At 36.0% G+C, this 11,720-nt stretch overlaps 1 protein-coding gene and 1 pseudogene across 2 annotated transcripts in view; one reads left to right on the top strand and one right to left on the bottom strand.

Moving 5' to 3' along the window:
* Positions 1 to 724: 724 nt before the first annotated feature.
* LOC113071089 (ATP-dependent RNA helicase DDX19A-like) lies at positions 725 to 6,064 on the bottom strand (annotated as a pseudogene).
* A 2,033-nt stretch (positions 6,065 to 8,097) lies between these two features.
* The window catches only part of LOC113071088 (von Willebrand factor A domain-containing protein 5B1-like), a 41,553-nt gene continuing 37,930 nt past the window's right edge, over positions 8,098 to 11,720 (top strand). For both annotated transcript variants that reach the window (XM_026244458.1, XM_026244457.1), the window contains exon 1: positions 8,098 to 8,342. The gene's annotated coding sequence lies outside the window, so the exon portion shown is untranslated. The remainder of the gene's footprint in view (positions 8,343 to 11,720) is intronic.

Below are 11,720 nucleotides of genomic sequence, written 5' to 3'. Positions count from 1 at the left end.
AAACCCTAAATGCAGCAAATATTCAGAAAAAAAAAAGGAGACTGAAATGCTGCAGCTAAATGCAATTCCAAATGGGTTTCAGTCAAACAAGGTGCAAATAAATAAGCAGCAAAAATGTAAACTAAAATAATTTTGCATTTCACAAACAACAGTAGAGCAGCCATTCCTAACAATATAGCTACAATTCAACATCACTTTTCAGTAGCTCTTTATACTTAAAAGTGCTGCATTTCCTGCAATAGAAAAGAACATGCAAGGAAATGTTCATATAATTCACAGTTCAACGAAAACTAATATTTGGTTTTTCTGAACAGAACAAAACAAACTTCTTCAAAAAGCTTAAATGCCTTTTGCAGTTCAAGTACAATGGCATTGCTATACTGTATAGCAAAAATAATACTCTTGTGCTTTTCACAATACTTCTCATAAAATCATTCTCAAGTACTCTTGAGGAATGTTAGTGTTTGATTTGGTCTTAAGAGTCTGTATCATTTGTGCGCTTATAATTTGGTAATCAATCTGTAGGCAAGTAAACATATTCATCAGAGATTCTCTCACTGACTTGAATCTTTTCAGATACTGTGATGGAAAAATACTGAAGTCTGTTATGATTCTATTCACACGTAAGACAAAAAGCATTTGAATGACTTCACAGTGCAAACACTAAAAGCAAAGATAAACTTCAGAAGTCAAGAAGAATAACAGAAATGCCAAAGTAAAAACTGTCTCCTGTAAACAAGATTAGATGTAGGAATTAGTACTGCAATTCACATCAAAATCAAAACACTCTGTCAAACACAAACGGATTCAAGAAGTCTAGCAACTGCCTTTAGCGTAGAATCAAAACTTTTTGGCATTAAGCTTGAATTAAAGCATATTCTCCTAAATAGGTGTCGGTAATTTTTGTAAACATCTGTCTTTGCAATGCAGATTATTCAAGCATCTTATCTGACCATTTAACAGCAGAACTGATTTTTATGACAATAACATGGATTGCATTTCACTCTTCATCACATCAGTTGCCGATTTTTTCAATTTCATCAAGATCATCTGTGTCCAGTCTCCCAATTTTCTTATCTGTTGGGTAAAACAAATAAGTAATACAGTGCATTTAAATAAATATATATAAAAAAAAAATATATATATATATATATATATAATTATTCACTATTTTTGTAATGTATATACATTATTCAAAAATATTCTATAATAATTTTTAGAATAATTATATATTTAAGAAAAATAAATATCGTTTCCATATTTTAAATAAATACTGGAACTATTACTTTCAGAGATAAGTCTAACGGAAACACTTACTGAAATGCTTTTCATATGTCTTGAGAATCTCCATGCTGCGCTGACTGTCCACCATGTTGACAGCAAGTCCTCTCTTACCAAAACGTCCAGTTCTGCCGATCCGGTGGAGGTAGGTTTCATTGTCTGGATTGCCGTCTTTGTCCAGTGGAAGGTCAAAGTTGATCACCACTGATACTTGTTCAACATCAATACCTGTGGATGGACAGCTTGGTTGCAGAATGGTTGCAGAATGTGCACACAGATAAGATTGAAACAAATACTTCAACTTTGGGTTACAATAGCAACTCTATATTCTCTCAAGGCTGTAAAATACAGGTTTGCTTCTTATTAGATGTATATAAGATGTTATAGTGCACTTACCTCTTGCACAGACATTAGTAGTGATGAGAACTTTCTCCTTTCCATCTCTAAAACGTTCAATAACTGCAGCTCTCTGCTCGACTACCATTTCCCCACTGAGGAGCGCCCACCTGGTGGCCCTCTTTAGACAGCTGGCCGGCAAGCCAATTGGCTGTTTTCCGAGTCTGAGAAAAGAGAAACATGAGATGACTAACTGATAGAGATGCCAACATGCAGATATCAACCAGAGGCAAAACAGACTCACGTGACAGAAGATCATAGCTTGTGCGATTGTGATCGCTCCGTAGATGTTACAGAGTGCGTTGAACTTGTCCTCCTTGCTGTTGCAGAGCACGTAGTACTGCTTGATAGTGTCCAGGGTCTCCTCTTCACGTTTAAGCTTGATGATGTTGGGATCTGGCACGACCCGCTCGGCAAACTTCCAGACGGAGTCCTCAAAGGTGGCAGAGAAAAGTAACATCTGGCAGCCTTTGGGCAGCATTCTGTCAGAGATGGGAAATAGAAACCATTTATACTCGATCAAGCTAAACCATGCTGCATTTTCAGTTTAAAGTTACTTTTTTTCTATTTAAAAAGAAATTGTAAAATAATGTCAATGCACAAAAAGCCAGACATCAGTATATCTGAAAGACAATGTGTTGGGATTTTTGTGAAAATATGCAAAACGATTAATGGAAAATAAGGATATCAATAAATGTAATCTTTGTGTTCATATAAAAGACAACAACATTTAAACCAATAAAAGCTCTGATTTAATAACTAATTTAGCCTAATTAAATTCCTTGTAATTAAAAAAAGTTGTCGTGTAAAAAAGAAAATTATTAATATTTTCTTTACACCTTGGAAACAGAAGCATACACAGAATCACTTTTTTTTATCTTTTAATAATGACTTTTCATGATTTTATATATAAAAATACTTTTACGAATTTTAGTATTGGAACAACGAAAAAACTGGAATATTTATAAATTTTTTAAAGTAACTTTCACTCACAATTCAGACCTTTTTTTTGTCTTTATGCATATTCATCTCTAAAAAAGGTCTTTTCAAGTTGTTGTATGTATGAAATGCATTTTTAATAATACTAAATAATGTATAAGATCCAGATTAAAATAAAATAAAATATTATTATAAATCAAAATCATAAAGGATGATATAATCAGCAGTCTGTCTTTGTGTACTTTGTGTCTGAGTTGACCTCTGAATGCGGATGCTCTGGTCCTGGTGTCCCTGTGTGGCGATCATCACATCAGCCTCGTCCAGAACAAAAACTTTGATCTTTTTCGGGTCAATGAACTTCAGCTTAACGCACCAGTCCAGAACCGTCCCAGGTGTGCCGATGACGATCTGCTCCTTGACCTTAACGCCACGATCCACTGACAGAGGACACAGCAGCTATCACGCATGTAAATCTGCTTTACACATGAGAAGAACCCGAGGTGTCATTTAACCACTTACTCTTGTGTCCACGAACAGCATATGCCAGTTTGACTTCCGAATAGAACTTGCCCATCTGTTCGATGACTTTACCCGTCTGCAGAGCCAGCTCATATGTGGGAGAAATGCACAAACACTGCAACACAGACACAGAGCAGACACCAAAGAATTACCAACATTTATGTTGTTGCAGTTCACACTCAAATGAAAACTCGCCCTTGTGACTCTAATGAGTTCATGCAAGAAGATATTTTTGGCAGATTTTGTTTTGTGTACCATGAAAAAGACACGAGGCTGAGTAAATGTAGAAATATACGATGCTGAGTAAAAGGCAGAATTTTTTTTTCTGCAACAAAATAAATAGTTAATTGCAATTTTTTATCTCACAATTCAGACTTTTTTTCCTCAGAATTGAAGCTAAAGTCTTAAAATTGACCCGTGTCTGCAGTGTCTTACCTTAACTCAGAATGAAAGGGGACATTAGAGCAAATCTTCAGACTCAAATCTCACTCACCTGAGGCCATTTTAAGCTTGGGTCCACATGACTGAGCATGGCCAGCACGAAGGCAGCGGTTTTACCAGTGCCAGACTGAGACTGAGCGATCAGATTCTGAGGTCTGCGAGTGAAGGAAACACATACAGTCAGGGAAATATATGAGTGTATTAAAACTCAATTCACACGTACATGAATGAATAATAATTCCAGTTGCATATGATAAGGGTTTTGAGCCAAAGGGGCTCAAGTGCAATTCACTTTTCTTTCCAAACTCTCAATATGACCTCTGTATTCAATTAAAATAACATTTAAAATATATAGACTTACGGTTCGGCGAGCATCATGGGAAGGGCATTCTCTTGGATTTTAGAAGGTCTGTTAAAGCCCATTTCATAGACGCCTTTGAGCAACTGAGGTTTCCTGAGTTACACACATATAACAATTAATACAATTTTCATATGCAAGCTATCTGAGAGATGTAAGAGCTTCCAAATATAGTGCATGGTCTTTCTCAGATTCATTTCTCCAAAATATTGAACAGACAGTTAGAAGTAATTGTTCTGAATTTTAGCGTTCCAAAGTTTGGGGTTGACAGAAAATACAAATAAATCTCGCAAATTATTATTTCAATTTAAATTGGGTTTTCTGTTTGAATATATTTGAAAAATGCAATTTATTCCTGTGATGCAAACTGTATTTTCAGCATCATTCCTTCAGAAATCATTCTAATATGCTGATTTGCTGCTCACTAAAAACATTTATTATTATTAGCCATGTTGAAAACAGTTGTGCTGCTTAATAATTTGGTGAAAAATTGACCTCAGACCTCTGTAAATTCACAGCGTTTTCCTCGGATATCGTTGTTTTAACACTTATATGAAGTACTCACAGTCTCAGCTCCTCGAAGGTCTTGACTGAATACAGTGGTGAGTTTGGGTCCCTCTGAAGAACCTCCACTTGGTTGGTGTTGTTGACCACATTGCTTCTTATCAGCTTGTTTAGGAGAGACTGTGTGGCTCTGTCCTCTAAACAGTAGATTGGGAAAGACACAGGCTACTATGATGCTCTTTTACACTTAATCCCTAAAGTTTAGGTGTCATCTGAATAAGTAACTCAAAATTCAACCACACTTTTTAGACTAAATAAGTACTTAGTTACAGCAGCTTTGATTCAAAATCACTCACACAAATCTACTACACAAAACACTAAAGATTTGCATTAAGCAAATAAATTGGCTCAGTTTTAAATCTATGCTGACTGTAAATTCAGACTCTAGTTTAAAATTGAACCTTTTTCTTCTTCATCGGATTTGTCACCGTCACCTACGGTACAGGAGAGAGAGAAAAATAGATGATGCATAAGAAAATGCGAAGACATATTCTCATGCAATTATGGTTAAGTTTTGTAAAAACAAATAATAGTAAAAAAAAAATAGTACACACAAACAGTCATCATTTACTCATTATCATGTCGTTCCAAATGTGTATGACTTTGTTTCTTAAATGAACACACAAAAAAAGGACTGGTTGTTTCTTCCATCTAGAACCATATAAATGCAGGGTTGTTATGACATGATTTTGGTCTGTTCCTCACAAAGTTTTTGCATGACTTGAAAAGACTCTTATAATGACACTTTATAATACTACTTATGCATCATTTTCGAAGATTGAAAGCTCCAGTTCCCATTTTACTGTAACTGTACGGACCAAAAAAAAAAACCTACACTTTTCTAAGTTTCTTATTTTGTGTTCGACAGAAGTCACACAGATTTGGAACTACATAACATTAAATTATGGGTGAGCCATTGCTTTAATGCAATATGATAATGTAACGTTACCATCATTCTGGTGTATATTTGCATCTCCCGCTTCCTTAATCCTCAATTTCCCAACCTGTTTTCAAAGAGAATTTACAGTTTTAATAGATTTAAATGCAATGCATAGAGTCAATATCCAGTAACGAACATTCACAAATAAAGTGTGTGTCAATAGTAACGTCTTAAACTGAAAAAAGTCAATGTTTAAATGAAGCAGATATGTTTGCCGTTTGCTAAAACTGATCTTAATTTAAAATCTAGTACAGGACGTGTCTTAAAACTTAGTTAAAAACATTTTGATGTCCAAAAACTTGTTTCAACGTTTCAAACACTTTGACATTCAAAAATGCTGTCTATGTAGTCAGCTCACTAGGGTTGATTTGAGACGCAGGCAGCCAGCGGCTGACTCAACAAGTGCGCTAATCCGTTACAACACAATTAAACCACATTTTCACTCACAGACTTGACTGTAGACTCTTGTTCGTCCACACATAGAGCCCACGAGTCGGTTGACATGGCTTCAGTCGTAGATGTGTGAACTATTAAGCTGTCTTCTTGATAAGTTTTCAGACGGGCTGGCCACTTCACTCGAATTAGCTTCGCGAGAACGCGCAAACTGACAGCGAGCGCGCGTCAGGAACGCTGTCCGGCCGGAAGTTAGCACAGGACACTCAGTTCCAGTTTTCAATTTAATGTAAGTATTTGGGTTTTAGTTAATTAAACTAAATTATATGTTTTGTGTGTGTGTGTGTGTGTGTGTGTGTGTGTGTGTGTGAATTCAGTGCAACAAATTGAAATTCCAGTATCATCATATTTTATGTAATTGTTTAAAAAAATAAAACCAGAACTAACTGCACATGTTGTAAATTATATAAATTTATAAAATTAATTAATTGCAATAATTGTTGGCAAATGTTTAGACATTGTTTACATTTATAGTTTTACCAAAAAATGGTTGCATTGTGATGGTTCCATATCTCATTTAGTGTGACAACATGCTCCATATGTGTAAACAACAGTATCTTTTCTCAGTGCAATAATGGGAAAACTGTTGAAAATTAGATTTTTTTTTAAAATACAGTACACATGAGAAATATTCATTGTAGTAAAAAAAGAAACAAAATTACAGCTTGCCCAATCTCCCCTGAATTTTATCACTTTTACTTTAAAAATCTATTTAAATGAAATAAATAAAATGAAAAAAATAAAATTAAGGATCCTAAAGAAGACCTAGAGAAAAATAATATAAAATCACTTTAACACAACACATAGTAGTAATATGGTATTTCGGAAGAGGTAGTACATGCAGGAAAGAGGAAAGAAATAAACATAATGACCCTATGTGTTTTGGCTACACATTTCTTGATACCTCCATACTTGAATACCTTCATTGCATCATATAGGAAACCAGTTGATGTAACCATGGTAATGACGTCTCATGTTTGTTTTTGTCTGTGGTTACTATGCTCTTAATAGAAATAGCAATGTTAAGCTATGGTTTCTGTATAAGAATATATAACGCTAACAGAATTTTTCATTAAAATAGTTTTGACCTAATTAAAAACCAGTATGATGCTTTAACCCTGTGTTAAGGAGACATGTGCTGTTGGTACATTTCTTAATTTAGAAGATGATTTATTCAAAGCAATTGATTAATGCAACAAAGAGATGTATCCTGTTTGGACCATGTTTGTTCTCATAACCCTAAGAAAGTCATAATGCTACAACTTGACACCTGTGTTGAATGATAGATTTAAAAAGTGCTTATGGTCATTTTTTCTGTCATGCAATCTTGGATTTATCTCAAAAGTCTATTTTGCATCACAGCCTAGATGGTTTTATAAATTTTCTTTGCTCTATTTCTCATTTCAGTTTTTCAACATAATTGTGAATTGAATGAAAAGAATCTTAAAGACTTTGTAGCTGATATTTATGACTTCCAGTCATTGCTTTTGGAAGTTTAATTTGATATATATTCTCCTTTATTGCAGATGAAATAATCAGCAACTGCTGCAGCCCTCAGTAAATCCCAGCAGATGAGATAAGAGACATTCACCGAGAGCGAGCGAGCAAGAGGGAAAGAGAGACAGTAAATAGCACATGTTAATTTAATTGAGAAACAGAAGCTGAGGTTTAAGCCAAGGCAGCACATCACTAAACACACACACACACACACACTTTCTCCAACCAACCTGTTGTCTTTTAAAAAGCCCTAGAGGCTCCATATTGATTGTCATGGTTACATCCTCTGCAAAACCAGATTAATCACACACGCCACGGCCATTAAATGCATTCAGAAAATATAAATAAAAGCATTCCTGTCCTATTGAAATCAAGATAGTGAGCTTAGCAGTCACTCGAGGGAAAACATGAATGATGGGAAGACAAGCATGGTGGATAAAGGTTAAAGAAAAGGACTTGAGACCAAAATTCTCAATCTGAATCCTTTGCATGATCTATAATCTCTCACCCTCTCTTTGTTCCCCCCATGCATGGTGTTGCATTTCGGCCAGTGGCACCCCTGGCTGTCAAATAGGATACATGAATGGGCTCTCGTCACTGATTACGGAGAGACAGAGAGGTGGGGGAGTGGGTAGGTGGGTGGTACAGATGCTGAGGGGAGAACTGAGCATTGGCAGGGGGCTGGTGGGGTTCGTGTTCATCTGTTGCACCAGACAAGCTCTCGTTTCATAACCACATGTTGCTGCGCTGATTGACTGCATTAACGTTCCTCCAGCTGCTTCTATATCTGTCGTTCTCTCTCTCACTGCTCTACCTCCCTCCCATTCTTGGTTGTGCTCAGTTGTTGTGTCCATCTCCAAGAGGCAGAGAGCTTTCCAGAGTTGCAGCCTGATGATATTTTGGATCTCACTAAATCAGACGCCTAGAGAGAATTGCGAGCGCTGCAGATGTGAGGTAAGAGTTCTGCTTTGAGAAAAGTGCATGAGGAAATAAAGTCAAAGGATTGAGAGGAAATATTTTGTTTTAGATTCAAGGTGAATTTGGGAAGTGTTTCCAGATCACCAAAGAGGGATTTCCATAAGTGATGCATCTGTAGTCAGTTTGGTGGAGATGCGGGATCAACAGGTGGTTGTTTCTGTGCCGTGTCTCCCACAGTGTGTGTGGTGGCAGCCGTGTAGTGTGTGGTGTGGGTGATTTGACTGTGTCTTTGGGAGTGACTTCACACTCTGTTGCTCCGGGGAGAGGATGGATGGATGGATGGATGGGAGGCTGGGGTTGATTATTGTGTTCATCTCATTTGTGGTCCCCTAGGATAGAATATGAAATATGAAAATGAAAGAAGAATATGAAAGAAGACCACAATTACAATTTTATTCCTTGCTGAGGACAAACAAAATCATATTGTTGTTAAGAATGAAATAGATTTTGACCTTTACTGGCACCTTCAGCTCTGCCGGTGTCATTTAAAATATTAAAACGATAAACTGTGCAGTTTTGACATCATTGTTTACCTACATTACTTCATTGTATGTACTTAATGTTTATTTAGCAGCAAACTGGCATATTAGAATGATTTCTGAAGGATACACACAACTGGAGTAATGGCTGCTGAAAATTCAGCTTTGCATCACAGGAATAAATTACATTCTTATAGAAAACACTTCTTTTAAATTAAAAGAACATTTCACAATTTTGATCAAATAAATACAACCTTGGTGAACATATTAGTTTATTATTTTTGAGTTTTTTTCCCCATTGGTTGTCTACATGACTTCAGTATATGTTATACATGTTTATTAAACGGCGAATCAGCTTACTAGAATGATTTCTGAATGATCATGTGACTCTGAAGACTGGAGTAATGGCTGCTGAAAATTCAGCTTTGCATCACAGGAATAAATTGCATTTTAAAACGTATTACAATGAAAAACAGTTATTCTAAATTAAAATGATATGTCACATTTTTGATCAAATACTCGTAGCCTAGGTGAGCATAAGAAACTTTCAATAAGGTTTTAATATAATTGGTTAACTGCATGAGTTCAGGATGTGTTATGTCATGTTTAAAGATGATACTGACACCTTTGCTTTGTGCTGAAAAGTCTGCTCCTCTCAGGACACATGATGGCAGTGTTTGACCGGTTTGCTGTGTGTGATGGGAGGGAAATCTATTGCACTCATCTGTCCACTCTCATCCCATCACGCGGCACCGTGCCAAACCCTAATCTATTAAAGAGGGGGTGGTGTTCCTCTGTGTCTGAGAGAGTAATGGCCATGTGGACACCTTGATGAAAGTGTCTGTTTCTGTCCTGTGATAAAGAGGATCTGTTTAATCTCAAACATATATGTCCTCTGAGAACAGTTACTCATAAATCTCGGCCAGATTGGCTGAGAATCAAGTCCAATTTCCAAAACACTGTCCCACTGTGGAAGTCCAACATGTCGTCTGATGAAAATCAGAGGATTGATATCTGCCGTGAGCTGCATGATAATGCAGTTTGCATGTTCTTTTCTTCTTTTTTTTTTTTTATCTTGGATATTACTCAGAGACTTAATGGAGTTCTCGGTTGTGTTTGTCTGATTAATAGCAAATAGATGGGAAACATATTACAGGTGTTCTTTCATTAGACAAAATAAACAGTGACATATGAATAGCATCAATAATCAACTGATATGGGCATTTCAATGCCTGATGCCATTTTTTAAGTGGCTGACAGCTGATATAATGTTTTTACATTATAATTAATTCAAATGAGATGGCAAAATAATATAAAGTACATTAATGTTAAACAACGCTTATAAGAACACAAATTGTTTCTTGAGCATCAAATCAGCATATTAATGATTTCTGAAGAGTGGCTGCTGAAAAATCAGCTTTGCATCACAGGAATACTTTTTTGTAAAATTAAATCAGAGCAGCCTTATTGAGTATAAGAAACGTATTACAAAATTATAAATCTTTTATTCTTATAGTGTATAATATTACTATATCATAAGGTAATATTTTCTATTACTCTACAGTATAACTCAGGTAATTCGGCTGTTGAATGACTTTAGGAAAATAATAAAATCTCAGTTTTTTGTAAACCTAAGCAGTGTGAGGCATTTTTTAGATCTTTTACAAAACTCTTTTGTGGTTTTTCAGACAAAACCGAGAAGCAGGTTTCACAGAAGTCTTTTATTGTCATTGCTGTTTAGGAGAAACAGTTGCAATACTTTATATATACGTCATAAAATTGTATTGTTCGGAAGGTCACTTTTCAAACCTCAGGAAACTTAATGGGGTTTTCAGTTATGATTTACTGCATTTGTCAACATCTTAGATATGCCTTCTTATGTCTTAGTAGAAATAAAAAGATACAAACAAGACAATTGTTAACATGAGTACAGAGTTATGAAACAAATGTGGATAAAAACTCATACTGAGCTAAAGAGATCTGGCATTTTGGCAAACCTGAGCAAAGTTTAAGAAATTCAGAGAGATCAATTCTGAAATGCTAGCACGTCCTGATTTTGCTGAGTTAGATGTGTTCCTAGGTCAACATATTTTGTTGACCCTGGAACAACATTTTACTCCAAAAATATATTCTTGACCTTATCCCTACACCTAAACCTAACCCTAACCATGAGTAATCCCTAAAATCAGAGGAAATGATAGATGAATGACACTGGTGTACAAGCACCAAACAGTGATTTTAAGCATAAACTTCACAAAACCTATAAACTGGTTCTTCAAATCTGATTGGTTTATCACAATGTTGTTCCAGGAACATGTCTCACTTGGTAAAATCAGGTTTTGCGAAATGCTAGACTCAGAGCACTGGTGTCTTTTTCTAAGGAGAGAAATATGTGACGCATTAGATTTTCATTTCAATTCCATTACTGTCCAAGATAATCAATTGAAAAGTTGAAGAGATTTCATTTGTGCTCTGCAAAATCAGTTAATTTGAGTATTACATCATGATAATAGCTTTTTCTGGAAGAATCATTAATGGAACTGAGAGACACAGATGCTGATCTGTATCATAAAACTGTTCTGGTTTTGTATTCCTGTGGTCTGAAGTTCTGTGCGCTGAGCTCAGATAAAAACTGACTGGTCATGACATCAGCACTGCATCTGTTAGCGCCCATGGCTTGTTTGATGTGCCAGAGGTTTCTGTTCCCTTTGATGTTGCTGGAGCAGACCTGTGGGGGAGGGGGAGGGGTGTTGGACCAATCCGAGGTCTTCATTTGGACACCAGAGTGACATCAGGATAATGCTGTTGTCTCCTCTTAATTAATGCGACAGGCATAAGGGCAGTGATGAGTTATGATGTACGATGTCTGTGAATA

Source organism: Carassius auratus, unplaced genomic scaffold (genome assembly GCF_003368295.1).
Source record: "Carassius auratus strain Wakin unplaced genomic scaffold, ASM336829v1 scaf_tig00005936, whole genome shotgun sequence".
NCBI lineage: Eukaryota > Metazoa > Chordata > Actinopteri > Cypriniformes > Cyprinidae > Carassius > Carassius auratus.
Note: the sequence above shows the minus strand (reverse complement) of the source record. Positions and strands in the feature narration are given on the sequence as shown.